Here is a 16,052-nt window from a genome sequence, read left to right as displayed (position 1 = left end):
AAAACCTCGATGTACGAGAGACGAACTTCCGAAGCATATATATTACGGCTGGTTTATATATGCTGGGTGGTTGATACAACGTTATTGTGTTCACGCTGCGTCTCAGACGTTACCAACGACTTTGTCGACAAAACCAAAACGGCTCCTTTTTCAAGACATGTCTCATTACGTACAGCATAAAGAACACAAGGTTGGCAAATAACAAGCTGCACTAAGCCAAAGCGGGACCATAACACTATTCCCTCTAGTATATTCTTTGTTTGTTGTGTAGGTTCGTATAATAAATAACAATTTGCAGTGGCTTACCGAAAAATTTCGTTTGATGTGGGAGGGTTCATGTTGCAGCGCGGCCTCCTCCTTAAAGAAGTTGTCGAGGGATCAAATATTTGAATAATAACTGTTTGTCATTGCCAAAGATGCTGCGAACGAATTCTCGAACGCTAGGCACTGTCAACACAAGCAAGTTTGTATTTTTTTCATAAAGTAATATATTCTCGTGTCCCAAAAGTTGTGCCAGAAATACGAGTATCTATGCTTCCATTTTTTCTTTTTATTTAATATGTAGATATCACACGAACTTTAGAACTATGTGAACTATGTGGGCCTAGTCAGGTGACCACGTGTGTCACCTTTAGCCCTCTTCACCCGGGCAACTGTATATTGTCTAAATTTCAATAAAGTCAAAGTCAAAGTCAAAACGAGCAAAGCAGTACATGCCGCTGATATGAAAAACCTAAAGATCCTGAAATGAACAAGTTGAGGGCTTGAGGGCAAATATTTTAATGATACCGCCATCCAAAACCTTGTTTACATTTTTGTATGTATGCAACGGCGAGCGAAAAATTTCATTGACGCTGTCCTTTGTTCCAATGTATCGCGCAGGAGCAGCTGTCACCGGCCGTGTATTGCAAGTGAGTGCCCCAAGATTATAGCCGCAACAGAAATCACACATAAAAACCAGGAGTTCTGCAAAATATACTTTCGAAATTCAAAGTCACAATGGAATATAGGAATGCGATGTACAGCTTGATAAAGCGCGAGAAGTGTCTCTGGAAACAAAGTTCACTGCATGTATACGCAGAATCTCGCAACAAGATATTTAAATATACGTTGAAGTCTGCAATACATCTACGTATCTAAGCAAAAGTCGCAGTATATGGTGCGTCAAACCAGACAAATAAACGTGTGGCACAATCACAGATTCACAGATAACAATTCTAAAGCTTGCCGGCCCCCCCTCCCTCCCCTTCCCTCCACTCCCTTCGATGTATCGCGTGCGGCGGAAGGTGGCGTGCTGCTTCTCCGCTTTTATTTGAATGTGAAGATATCAGCCCAGCGGTCTATTTAGGCACCTGTGCCCTCCTTGAAGGCCTTGGGTTCAGCGAGAGCAAAAGGAAAGTAAACATGTCCGCAGGTCCATAACAGCATCATCAGCCCGTCCATATGCCACAACAGCTACACGCCTAATATGATAAAAAAATAGAGCTAACCAGTCAATATACCAGCCTCAGATCTCAATGAATTTAATCTACGGCAATTTGTTGGTTTAGTCAGTTGTCTCATGATCTATGGCCAATTTTAAATTTCTACGTTTCTAGTGCCTTCAGCATACCGGTGAAAATGCACTCTGTTGGGGTAATGAATGGAACGTAGAAGAAATAACAGACGATAATGAGCAAGCATCAGCATATTTCTATTATAAGAATAAGTATCAGTTGCTTTATGCCTATAATAAAGAAATAGCTTAGTAAGTCACTAAGTTGCATAAATTTTTCAGATTCGGAAAATACCCCTTCAACAAAAAATAATGACAATGGGAGATATCAAACCAGTAATTAGAAACATTACCAATTTCTTACGCCCCGAAATTAACAGTTCAGTGCTTCAAAACCTCACTGATCAATTGTCGAACTTCTCAGAAAAAGTGAGTATGCAAAATTTTACCAGTTCAATAGTTACACTAACGGCTACGGTCGCTAAGTGGTTAATGCTGAGCATGAAACCACTTCCGTTATTATCGTATGCGGCAAAGCGCAAGGACACTCGTGCTTAATGGCTCATGTCCACGTTATAGAACTGCCGTCTGTGTAAACTTATACGTGGTCTCTATTACGTCATCTCTCATCAGTTTCGAATACTTTTAGCACGTCGCACACGGACGCAATCATTTAATCACTCAAACAATTTTGAAGTTTTAGGTACCAGGACCACGATTTGAGTACGACACACGGCACAGTGGGAAACCCTGGAATCATTTTGACCACCTGGGATTCTTTAGCCTGCACCTAAATCCAAGTATATAAGTGTTTGGCATTTTGCCCGCATTAAAATGTGGCAACCATGGTCAGGACAGAAACCTGGACTTCGAGTTGAATATCGCATTGAAGTAACCACTGGGTGGCTGGGGTGGGCATTCAAGCAATTAGTATTTCTATTGGAAACTTCATGGACAGCCTTCAGTCGTTACAGCCTGCTTAAACAATGTTCACTATCATCCAAAATTCAGAGCCATGCCCATTTTATATTATGAGTATCGTACATATTATAAACACATTTCGCGTGTACTGTACAAAATTTGTGGTAATACTTGATCTTGCATGCTAAAATGATTAAAAAGAGCCATGCTATCTCTCATGAAAAAAGGACACCTCTAGAAAAGGACGAGGCAGACAAGTTAGATGCAGGAATGTTTCCCGGTGGTGGCTGCCGTACAAACGCCTCTGGCGTGGAGCGAAGCAGACAGGCTATAACGAACAATATCATATTGACACGTGTACTTATATTGATCGGGCGACCACGTTTCGCCGCCTAACAAATCTTATCGCACAGCGCGGGACGCGTCTGCATGTATCCGAAGTTTCTAGAAAGTTATCGATGCTTCTATCCGCTGTCTGTTGTCGCCGAGCCTTGTCTTATCTGATTTCATCGCGTGACTCGAATGTTGTAGAACTTTGTGGAAGGCATGCGGGTCCCAGCGATTAGTCTGGAACATTCGATGACTGCTGTATAAAAGCCGACGCACTTGACCCGCTGATCAGATTTTCGACGATCGCCGACAGTGTTCGCCGCTATCGTTGTGCTATAAGTGTAGCCTGTTATTGTGGGCACAGGTTCGCCCAATAAAAGTTAGTTTTGTTCTTCACAGTATTGCTACTGTGTTCTTGAACGTCACCACCACGTGACATCTGGTGGAGGTGCTTTTCGTTCACGTACCGGACGCCCCCGACAAGCCGTGATCCAAGCCCGGAGCGCAAAGAGAACACCAACGTAGTCCCGGAGCATCGAGCAAGCCGCCGTCTTCAACAGCTGCCCCCGGAGCACGGACTTCTACCTGAGAAGACCAAGAAGATTGTGGACAAGGCAACCCCAATGGCAGCCCCAACGTCCCCCATCGTGCTGCAGCAGCCCAGGGAACCTCCGACGTTCCGCGGATCAACATTTGAGGACCCGGAAACCTGGCTCGAGACGTATGAGAGGGTCGCTAGGTTTAACAGCTGGGACAGCGACGACAAGCTGCGGCATGTATATTTCGCACTGGAAGACGCCGCCAGGACCTGGTTCGAGAATCGAGAAGCCACTTTAACGACGTGGGACCTGTTCCGAAGCGGCTTCTTGCAAGCGTTTACAAGCGTCGTGCGAAAAGAGCGAGCCCAAGCACTACTAGAAACCAGAGTGCAGCTGCCAAACGAGACGATCGCGATCTTCACGGAAGAGATGGCCCGTCTTTTCCGGCACGCCGACCCGGAAATGTCAGAAGAGAAAAAAGTCCGCTTCCTGATGCGGGGCGTGAAGCAAGAACTTTTCGCAGGACTTATTCGTAACCCGCCGAAGACCGTAGCTGAGTTTTCGGCAGAGGCATCGACGATCGAGAAAACCCTGGAGATGCGCACCCGGCAATATAACCACCAGGGGCTCACGCCGCAGTACGCCATCCAAGGACTGGATTCCGGCGACCTTCAGGAGACCATCAGGGCCATTGTGCGCGAAGAACTGCGCAAGGTCCTGCCTTCGTCGCAGCCCCAAGTGGCTTCGATCGCCGACATCGTCAAAGAAGAGGTGCACCGATCGCTTGGAGTTCCCGAGCTGCAACCGCAATTACCGCAGCCCCAGCCAGAAGCGATGACATACGCCGCCGTCGCACGCCGTCAAGGTCCCCCTCCGCGATCACGCCAGGGCCCTGCAACGACGCTATTCCGTCGTCCGCCGCCGCCGCCGCCAGCACGCCCACCCGTCGCCCAGCGTACCTACGCGAGGAAGACGGACATTTGGCGAGCCCCCGACCACCGCCCGCTCTGCTATCACTGCGGAGAAGCCGGTCATGTGTACCGCCGATGCCCATACCGCGACATGGGATTGCGAGGGTTCGCCGTCGACGCACCGCGCCCTCGGGAAGGTGAACGCCCTCGTGACATCGCCGACTACCTCGCGGCTACTCAGTGGAGCCCTCGACGATCGTCCCGTTCGCCGTCACCAGGCCGCTACCTGGCGCCACAGCGCCGACCATACACTGGCCCAGCCCGGGGTCGGTCCGTCAGCCCATATCCGGAAAACTAAAAGCAGCAACCGATGGAGGTGCGGTTGCTGTTCGTCGAACTGACGAAGATCCTCCGCCGCCGACGAAGACGCCGAAAAGACTACCTCGACGACATAACAACGACGTCACACCGCCGTTCCGACGAAGTCTGGCAGGAAAGAACAGGCCGACGAAAGACCACCTGACGACGCCACGTACCAACCACAGGTCAACTCGACGCAGCCGTGATCCGACGCCGAGGCCTAACTGTAACGCAAGACAAAGAACCACCGATCTCGACGTGCTTCTCGACGGCCACGCAGTTACCGCCTTAGAAGACACAGGAGCCGATTACTCCGTCATGAGTGGACCCATCGCAGCCCAATTGAAGAAAGTTAAGACTGCATGGGAAGGCCCGTTAATTCGGACCGCTGGAGGACACCTCATCACGCCGAGTGGAATCTGCACAGCAAGAATTACCATTCATGACCGGACTTACCCTGCCACCTTCGTTATCCTGCAACAGTGTTCACGAGACGTTATTCTCGGCATGGACTTCCTGAACCAACACGGCGCAATCATCGACCTGAAGTCGAAGTCAATAACGCTGCCGGAAGATCAAGCGATACCGCCGGAGAGCCCTCGTAGTCACCACGCCTTGAGTGTGCTCGAAGATCAAGTGAGCCTCCCGCCTCGCTCCAGCATCGTTATTTCGGTCGGCACCGAAACACCCGCTGACGTAGAAGGCGTCATCGAAGGCGACCAACGTTTACTGCTCGACCGTGAAATTTGCGTCGCAAGAGGGATCACTCGACTGCACGGAGGAAGCACGAAAGTGTTGCTGACAAACTTCAGCCAGGAGTTCAAGCACATCAACAAGGGCACGACGATCGCATACATCGAGGAAATTCAGGAAACCAGCGATGCCTTTGTCCTCTCGGATTCTGTTGCATCTACCCCGACGACCATAGTTCCCGAGCCAGACTTCGACATAAATCCAAGTCTCCCCGTGATTAAGCAGCAAGAGCTCAGAAGTCTGCTTCGACGGTACAAAGACTGCTTTTCGACGTCATCGAGGATTCGACAAACACCAGTCGCAAAGCATCGCATAATAACCGAAGAGTGCGCTCGACCACTACGCCAGAGCCCTTACCGAGTTTCGACGCGAGAACGCGAAGCTATAAGACAACAAATCGACGAAATGCTGCGCGACGACATCATCCAGCCGTCGAAAAGCCCGTGGGCGTCTCCAGTTGTTTTAGTGAAGAAAAAGGACGGAACCCTACGTTTTTGCGTCGATTATCGTCGACTGAACAAAATCACGAAGAAAGACGTATACCCCCTCCCACGGATAGACGACGCATTGGATCGGCTCTGCAATGCTAAATACTTCTCATCGATGGACCTCAAGTCTGGCTACTGGCAAATAGAAGTCGACGAAAGGGATCGCGAAAAGACCGCCTTCATCACGCCAGACGGCCTCTATGAATTCAAGGTTATGCCATTTGGACTGTGCTCGGCGCCTGCAACGTTCCAACACAGTTTTAGCAGGATTGAAGTGGCAGACCTGTCTTGTTTACTTGGATGACGTCGTCGTCATCGCCGGAAATTTCGACGATCACCTCAAGCGGCTTGCGACAGTATTAGAGGCCATCAAGTCATCAGGGCTCACTCTGAAGCCGGAAAAATGTCGCTTCGCTTACGCTGAGCTTCTATTCCTAGGCCACGTCATCAGCAAATCTGGAGTACGCCCCGACCCGCAGAAGACAGCTGCCATCGCAAAGTTCCCGCAGCCAATCGACAAGAAGGCAGTGCGCAGATTCCTTGGCATGTGTGCCTACTATAGGCGCTTTGTCAAGGACTTTTCACGCATTGCGGAGCCGCTAACACATCTAACAAAATGTGATGTCGAGTTCAAGTGGGAAACGCCGCAGGCCGACGCATTTCAAGAACTCAAACGACGCATGCAGTCGCCGCCGGTGCTTGCACACTTCGACGAGGACGCCGATACTGAAATCCACACTGACGCCAGTAGCCTAGGCCTCGGTGCCGTCCTAGTCCAGAGGAAAGACGGACTTGAACGGGTGATATCTTATGCTAGCCGGTCGCTGTCAAAAGCGGAAGGCAATTATTCTACGACTGAAAAGGAATGCCTCGCCATCATTTGGGCTACAGCTAAATTCCGCCCTTACCTCTATGGCAGGCCATTCAAAGTCGTCAGCGACCATCACGCGTTGTGTTGGCTAGCTAACTTAAAGGACCCTTCAGGTCGGCTGGCCCGGTGGAGCCTCAGACTACAAGAATATGACGTCACGGTAATATACAAGTCCGGAAGAAAACACTCCGACGCCGACTGCTTATCACGTGCCCCCATCGATCCCCCGCCACAAGACGACGAGGACGACGACGCCTTTCTTGGAATAATAAGCGCGGAAGACTTCACTAAAAAGCAGCGAGCAGACCCGGAGTTAAAAGGCCTCGTCGAGTACTTGGAAGGGAACACCGACGTTGTCCCTAGGGCATTTAAGCGCGGGTTGTCTTCGTTCACGCTACAAAACAACCTGCTCGTGAAGAAGAACTTCTCACCAGTCCGCGCCAGCTACCTTCTTGTTGTACCGTCAGCGCTGCGTCCAGAAGTACTGCACGCCTTACACGACGACCCAACCGCTGGGCACCTCGGATTCTCCCGGACGCTGTCGAGGATACAGGAAAGGTATTACTGGCCGCGCCTCACCGCCGACGTCGCCCGTTACGTCAAGACATGCAGAGACTGTCAGCGGCGCAAGACACCACCGACAAGGCCAGCAGGATTACTACAGCCGATCGAACCTCCTCGTCGACCATTCCAGCAGATTGGGATGGATTTGTTGGGGCCGTTTCCGACGTCAACATCTGGGAATAAGTGGATCGTCGTGGCAACAGACTATCTCACCCGCTTTGCTGAAACTAAAGCTCTACCAAAAGGCAGCGCAGCCGAAGTGGCGAAATGTTTCGTCGAGAACATCCTGCTGCGACATGGTGCCCCAGAAATCCTCATCACCGACAGAGGAACGGCTTTTACAGCAGAGCTCACCCAAGCCATTCTGCTGTACAGCCAGACAAGTCACAGGAGGACGACTGCCTACCATCCGCAGACGAATGGTCTCACGGAGCGCCTGAACAAAACCCTCGCCGACATGCTAGCAATGTACGTCGACGTCGAACACAAGACCTGGGATGCCGTCCTGCCGTACGTAACATTCGCTTACAATACGGCGGTGCAAGAAACAACACAGATCACGCCGTTTAAGCTGGTTTACGGCAGGAATCCGACGACGACGCTCGACGCCATGCTGCCGCACGTCACTGACGAGGAAAATCTTGACGTCGCTAGCTATCTCCAGCGCGCCGAAGAAGCCCGACAGCTCGCCCGCCTGCGGATCAAGAACCAGCAGAGGACCGACAGCCGACATTACAACCTCCGACGACGCTTTGTCGAGTACCAGCCCGGTGACCGTGTTTGGGTTTGGACCCCTATACGCCGACGAGGACTGAGCGAGAAGCTCTTGCGTCGCTATTTCGGACCGTACAAGATCATCCGACGTATTGGCGCACTGGACTATGAGGTCGTGCCAGACGGCATTTCGCTGTCACAGCGGCGCCGCTCACGTCCTGAAATTGTCCACGTTGTGCGACTCAAGCCGTACCACCAGCGTTGACGAACTTTGGGACTTCGCGTAACTGACCTTCGGACTTGATTGCTTTTCGTTGTTTTGCTACTTATGTTTAATAAGCGTCCTTTTGTGTTTCGCTCTCTTATATTTGTAGCATCGGGACGATGCTTTTTAAGCGGGGGGTATTGACACGTGTACTTATATTGATCGGGCGACCACGTTTCGTCGCCTAACAAATCTTATCGCACAGCGCGGGACGCGTCTGCATGTATCCAAAGTTTCTAGAAAGTTATCGATGCTTCTATCCGCTGTCTGTTGTCGCCGAGCCTTGTCTTATCTGATTTCATCGCGTGACTCGAATGTTGTAGAACTTTGTGGAAGGCATGCGGGTCCCAGCGATTAGTCTGGAACATTCGATGACTGCTGTATAAAAGCCGACGCACTTGACCCGCTGATCAGATTTTCGATGATCGCCGACAGTGTTCGCCGCTATCGTTGTGCTATAAGTGTAGCCTGTTATTGTGGGCACAGGTTCGCCCAATAAAAGTTAGTTTTGTTCTTCACAGTATTGCTACTGTGTTCTTGAACGTCACCACCACGTGACAATATGCCTTTTCAATTGTAGCAGCGCAGTTGCGATCGTGCTCGGTGGATAGTTGGGCAGTGATCAGAATAAGTGTGTCGAAAGGTAAGCTTAGTTATCCTTCATGCAAAGAACAGAAGACAGAGTAGCCAGCGGTGTCATGGCGCGAGGTTTGCGCAAATATGTGGAAAGGTAGTAGATTGTCCCATTCACGATGATCAGCCAAAACGTATCAAGAGGAGGAATCAGTACTTGTGCGAATCCGGCGTTTGGTAAGGCCAATGGTTTTAGGGTGGTACGCAGTCGTAAGTTTTTGTGCGGTGCCCCAATAGCAAAGTGAGTCTTAATTAACCTAAAAGTAGCGACATTGGTCGGTAAGAAGCTGACGAGCATCAGAGTGATGACAAAGACGTCTTGTATCAAGAATACACGGACGTTCGAAGCATAGCTGTAAGGATGGGGCCTTGCAATGGCGTAACGGGTTGAGTAATCAGCATGTCAATTTAGTGGCAGAGGTTCAAGAGATGAAATAGGCCCAGAAGATCGACGCGACCAACGAAGGTTTGCTTGCTAGGTATATCAACATGTGGGTAGCGCACAGTATGATGTATAGCTGGCCTTTTCTAGCGTAGATAAAACTCGAAGGCAGCAACTAACGACCCTCCGTGTGGTCCAGACCGGGCAAGAAAAAAGTGTATACGTACCTAGAGACACTAAGACAGACAGCTGTGGGTACATTGTGAAGTCTCAAGTGCAGTATCCTTCCGATCATTGAAATTACGATAATAATAATAAGAGACGCTTGAAAATCTCAATAGCGCCCCTTTACCAGTTGGGCATCCACATACACAGCCGAGCGTGATATTTTGTTTCATCTGGTAGTTAGCGCCACCAGGACTGTAACCTAGTACTGCTCGCATACGAGGCGCATGCTCTTCCATTTCACCACCACTGCGGTGAAAAAATTGACAGTTACTTTAGCGTATGCTAAAGAGGATGAAGGCAAAAGCCTGTGTGCTCACGAGACGTTCATTACATTACATGACCTTTTCATTCTAATGCATTTTTTTATTACTTGCTTCCCCCCGCTAAAGGTAGTGCATTCGAGGGCCCAAATACGTGTGTGGTAATTAACTTCGTATAATTAACATCGAAGGTAGCGGGTTCGACTCCAATCAAGAGTAGTGGGATCGTTTGCTTTAATTAACTTCATTCCAATTACCTGTGTCTTTACTTCGCCTTAAGTAATACAAAAGGAAGTGGGATGGACACTCGACCTTCACGATATCAATTAGAATCCAACGTGGAGAGATTGCCAGTTCGCCCTAGCTTCATGATGGATCGTGTGGTCGAGTGTCTTAATCAACTTCGTCTTAATTAACAAAAGAAAATGTGGGTACGACTCTCGCGGAAGCTCGAGGGTTCGACTCCTTCCAAATGTCGTGAGTTCGACTCTCTCCTTCACGACGTCAATTGAAATCCAACTTGGATATATCGCCAGTTAGTCCACATCGTGAAGTACGCGCGACTCCCACCAAAGGGGTTGTGAATGCAAGTGCCTTAATCAAGCCTGTCTTAATTACATCTGCCTTAAATACGTTTGTCTTAATTAACACGAAAGGTAATGGGTTTACTGCAGACCATCACAATTTCAATTGGGAGAGAGAGAGAAAGAGAGAGAGAGAGCAAATGATAAATGAAAGGTAGGGAGGTTAACCAGGACTGAGCCCGGTTGGCTACCCTATACTGGGGAAAGGGAAAGGGGGATGGAAAGATTAAGAGAGGAGAGAAGAAAAAGTCCACTGGGGATATTAGTCGGTCACTCAGTCCGGATCACAGACGCTGGCTCAATCAGGTAGCTGTCAAATATCGCAGCAAAGCTTTTGTGGCCTTTTGTAGCTGCGATATGCGAGGCTATGGTCCCAAGATCTTGTTCAAGGTGAACGGCTTGCCATCTAGCTGATTGAGAGCTGTGCAGAGGACTTGCCTTTCATTTTCAAAAGATGGGCAGTAGCACAGTAGGTGTTCTAAGGTTTCCTCGACACCGCAGGCATTGCATTCGGTGCTATCAGCCATTCCAATAAAATATGTATATGCAATGGTGAATGCGATGCCCAAACGTAAGCGGTGGTTTGAAGCACACACACAAAGACTTTTAATCAAACTAAAAAAGGCATAAAGCAAATAGAAAGAAACAGAAAGCATGCATAAAATAAACACTCAAGCATTGCGGCACGGAACACACATAGGGCTTGCGTGAGGTTAACGAGTGCGCGAGTCCGGGCTTGCCACGAGGGTGGGGACGCGTCACAGTCTCGACGCGGCGACAAGCTGGCGAAAGGAGGGGTGCCGGTCTCACCATAGGTCGTGGTGTAAGCTGACCGACCGGGTGACCGGAGCGCGCCAGCTCTGGCTAGGCGAGGTAAAGTGGGCGGCTTGGTGGTAGGAGTGGACGGCGGCGGCATTCTGGCCGGGCAGCTGGATGTAGAGCTCGGGCCCGTAGCCCGACTGCTCCTCTCTCACCCACGGCGCGGAAGCTCGAACGCCGGCCTCGGGCAGCAGGCGGCACGGCAGACGGGGGTGGCGTTCTGGCCGGGCAGCTGGCGTAGAACTCGGGCCCGAAGCCCGACTGTTCTCGTCCTGACCACTGGCGCAAAAGCTCACCGGCCTTGAGGAGCTGACGGCACGCTCGGGTAGACGGGCGACGCACAGGAACAGGTTGGCTGGAGGCCCCGGTCGGGTGAAGTCCTGGTGGGCTCGGGTCCGGAACCCGACGGCCCGTCTTCAACGCCCGCTCCGGCGGTTGACCTCCTCCTGCCGTCGCTTCCTGGGACTCTCCTGGCGTCTCCCCGGCGTCTCCCTGCGTGTCCTCTTGCGTGTCCTCCTCCGTGTCCCCTCCGTTCTGCCAGCGCACCACGCTTTTTCTTTTGGTCTGGCCGATTTGGCATTTTCGGATTGGCTGCCCGACGCTCCGTGGTCTTTCTTGATTGGTGAGGCTTTTCTTCTTTTAGTTGTCTTTCATGCACCGCGCGTTCACGTGCCGGGCGCTCTTCGGCATCGTCGTTTTGCTCCTTCCAGCTCGGCGCGCGTGCACTCAGCGTCGTCTGCTCTCGACCGTCCCGATCACCGCAACATGTCGCGCACCACACATCACACAAGCCCCTTTTTTTAACAAGTTTTTCTGAGGAAAAACTGCCGCTCAGTGCACGACATAGTTCACGCATATTCGGAACACTACAGTCATGGTTTGTCCACGAGATTGCACTGTAAGGTTTCATGCATAGTTCACAGAGTGGCACAATTCACTGAGCATACAGATCAAAGGCATTTACAATTCAAAAACACCACAACAACTCAAGAATAAAACCTGTAGCACCAAAGGCTATCACAACACTCTATAAACAATCAAGTTGAAGTCACCAAGTCCGAGGTCAAAAGTCCGTGAAGAGCCATAAGCGAAGCATCGGCTCCTTCAGGTGACCCTTTCCCACATGAGGTGGACCAGACATCTATCTTCTCGGTCAGAGAACCCTGGCCAGTCCGCGATAATATTGCTCCAGGCAATAATGTCTCTGCATGCTGCCGACCAAGTCACTGCCTGCGTTCTACGGTAGTGAACATTATAACGCGTGGTTGCCGCATCAGTGCCAGTGGTCGAACCACATACGAGTGCATGAAAACACAAAGGATGTTCTGGATATTCAAAGCCATAAGTTGGTGGGGTACACATGCCTGAGCCCTCCCAAGTGCACATAGGGTCATAAGCAGTTGCCTTTGTTGAGTTGAAAGAATGCAGTAAGGACAACTCAACACCTTTTATTGAAGCTAACCCTGGTTCCTCAGGAGCCCTGATATCTTCAGGTCCATCTTGACCCTGGCGCAAACACTCGGACGTACTATATTTAGCCTGTTGGAGGTGTTCAGTTCTAACTTCATTCTCAACCATGCTTATGCATGGTAGCTCTGAACCTTGCACAAACCAGTCATCGCCTGCGTCGGGCCCACGCAGCACTGGTTTAGATACGGAAGCAACCTGCTTCTTGTCTTGTGACCTAACAGTATCTTTGCTTACGATGGCGTGGTCACAAGTCGTCTCTCCTTGAGACACTTTTTCCTTGCCGAGGCCTGAGGCCATGTAGGAGGGAACCCTCGGGTCGCCCCTGCATTGCTGCGCTGCACCCTCAACCGCGGATCTTGTCCCCTCGGAGCAAGCATCCGCGAGTGCCTTGATGCGAACGCGCACCCTGCGAAGCTCTTCCTCCAGGCGTTCCCTGTCAGCTGCCTGTTCTGCCACTCGCCTGTTGCACTCCCTCTGAGCTTTCTCGCATATTAACAGCCATCTCTTGCACCCACCTGTGCAAGTCTGCCCCATGCAAACCCAATCGTTGGGCCACGGTGGCTAAGTCAAACAGACTGATTTCTGGCTGTTTCTTGCCCAGATATGCGCCTTCCGCTTCTGCGACTTTTAGCCGCAGTTGTAAATTATTCTCCTCCAATGCAAGTTGCTCCCTCCTAGCATTGCGCTCCGCTGCCCGCTCTTCTCGCTCCGCTGCCCGCTCTTCTCACGCCCGCTCTTCCTGCTCGTTCAACCATGCCCTTAACTCTGCACCTTCTAGCCCCATGCGTTCGGCTAAGGCTAACAGGTCTCGTGTGCTAGCAGCCATAGTTCCTAGCCTTTAGCAAAAAAATCCAAACGAATGGCTTTGTCCTGTCGCGGACGCCAATTTGTGACGACCCTAATATAGGGGCCAAAGGTTCGTGTACTCAATGTTTTAACGGTTTTCTTAGGCGGAGCCTCCGAGAACCCAATTGAGGACAAAGCCGTTGGTTTGAAGCACGCACACAAAGACTTTTAATCAAACTAAAGAAGGCATAAAGCAAATAGAAAGAAACAGAAAGCATGCATAAAATAAACACTCAAGCACTGCGGCACGGAACACACATAGGGCTTGCGTGAGGTTAACGAGTGCGTGAGTCCGGGCTTGCCACGAGGGCGGGGACGCGTCAGAGTCTCGACGCGGCGACGCGGCGACAAGCTGGCGAAAGGAGTGGTGCCGGTCTCACCATAGGTCGTGGTGTAAGCTGACCGTCCGGGCGACCGGAGCGCGCCAGCTCTGGCTAGGCGAGGTAAAGTGGGCGGCTTGGTGGTAGGAGTGTACGGTGGCGGCGTTCTGGCCGGGCAGCTGGATGTAGAGCTCGGGCCCATAGCCCGACTGCTCCTCTCTCACCCATGGCGCGGAAGCTCGAACGCCGGCCTCGGGCAGCAGGCGGCACGGCAGACGGGGGTGGCGTTCTGGCCGGGCAGCTGGCGTAGAACTCGGGCCCGAAGCCCGACTGTTCTCGTCCTGCCCACTGGCGCAAAAGCTCACCGGCCTTGAGGAGCTGACGGCACGCTCGGTTAGACGGGCGACGCACAGGAACAGGTTGGCAGGAGGCCCCGGTCGTGTGAAGTCCTGGTGGGCTCGGGTCCGGAACCCGACGGCCCGTCTTCAACGCCCGCTCCGGTGGTTGACCTCCTCCTGCCGTCGCTTCCTGGGACTCTCCTGGCGTCTCCCCGGCGTCTCCCTGCGTGTCCTCTTGCGTGTCCTCCTCCGTGTCCCCTCCGTTCTGCCAGCGCACCACGCTTTTTCTTTTGGTCTGGCCGATTTGGCATTTTCGGATTGGCAGCCCGACGCTCCGTGGTCTTTCTTGATTGGTGAGGCTTTTCTTTTAGTTGTCTTTCATGCGCCGCGCGTTCACGTGCCGGGCGCTCTTCGGCGTCGTCGTTTTCCTCCTTCCAGCTCGGCGCGCGTGCACTCAGCGTCGTCTGCTCTCGACCGTCCCGATCACCGCAACATGTCGCGCACCACACATCACACTGTGTCAGTTTTTGCAATTGTCAAGCATGGTTTACAGAACTTTCTTGCAAAAAAATCTTTCTACAACATTCGAATGCAAACTTTTATGCAAGATTAGGTTAGCATGAGGATTTTCTGTTCACCGCACTTGTCGACTGCAGGAAAACACTTACAAAACATCATTTTATGAGCATAAAATTAAATATAATGTCGTGAAACACAAGAAAAGCTGCGATCATTTTATGCCGCTTGTGTATGCGTGCCAGTTCTGTCTTTCTTCTGTATTTGGCACTCAAGCGACTTGTTTGGTCAAGTGCCATGAAACATGAATTGAAGAATTTTCTTGTTTTAGCTTTAAATAGGCGTGAGGGGCTTTTAGAACACCCTTTCTTTTTGTCGTGAGGGACTCGGAAAGGACAGCCCTCTCGCCGCCCCCTGATCCCCTCTGCCTGTGGTTGCTGTGAGAGAGGAGGATCACGGTTGCCCTCCACCCTAGTGCTCGTGGGGCGGGAGACAACGCAAGTATGACGAATCGCTTTACGTGCATAGGCGCCCTGCACTACAGTTACACATGAGCTGTCTAACGACCCTTTTATTTGGAGAATTACGCTATATATGAATGAACAAGCAACACGTAAACTCCTTCACTGCAACAAATATACGTATTCAGCGCCGAATTAAAAAAAATATACGAATACAACTTTAGAAGCGTTTGCCAATGTCTTTACATGAACAGTCATTGGTGATGACTTCTGCTCATTTTTCTTATCTGTAGTGGCGTGAATATCGCCTGCAAAGTAGGCGAAGAAGATGGGCTCACTTGCGGGTAGCGCAGGAATAAAATACGCAAGCGGGCTCGACCTGAGCGGCCGTGGTGTCTGCAGTTCCCGAGATCCCGTTCCACCCATAGCTGGCTGGCCTAAATAAACCGTGAATACGGCGGCTCCCTCTTCGTGCCGCTTCCCACAAATTGGTAACACTGATGACCAAACCCAACCATACCAGCGTCAACGAACATATTGTTCCTTCTCAAACCAACTTCAGTGCATTTGTGCGGTTTAACAATGCTCGAGTGAAAAAATGAAGCATATTACCAAGGTATTTAAGCAAATTCTGTACATGAACAGTGCGTGCTTGTGCGTTATCAAAAATTTCAAGTTGTAACTGTAATCGAACAATTCTGTATTAGAGATTTACTAGCCCCGGCTGTGGCGGCGATGTTTCGGACAACAGCGATGACCTCAGAACTGCTAATGTTAAAACGTGGTTCGAGATGTGCTGAAAAAGTTTATTTGTCTCTTCTCCAGTAAAAACAACTTCAGTTTAAGCAGTTAAATGCACGAACCATGACAAATGCATTTCTCAAAATACCATCATAATTGCTTATGTTTTGTTCCATTGAAAGCACCTTTATTACACCACATTTCATGCTTGTAATATTTTTCAGCTGTCGGAGATAACGGAGA

This window comes from Dermacentor andersoni, unplaced genomic scaffold, assembly GCF_023375885.2.
Source record: "Dermacentor andersoni unplaced genomic scaffold, qqDerAnde1_hic_scaffold ctg00000041.1, whole genome shotgun sequence".
In the NCBI taxonomy this organism is placed as follows: Eukaryota; Metazoa; Arthropoda; class Arachnida; order Ixodida; family Ixodidae; genus Dermacentor; species Dermacentor andersoni.
This window is presented reverse-complemented; position numbering follows the sequence as displayed.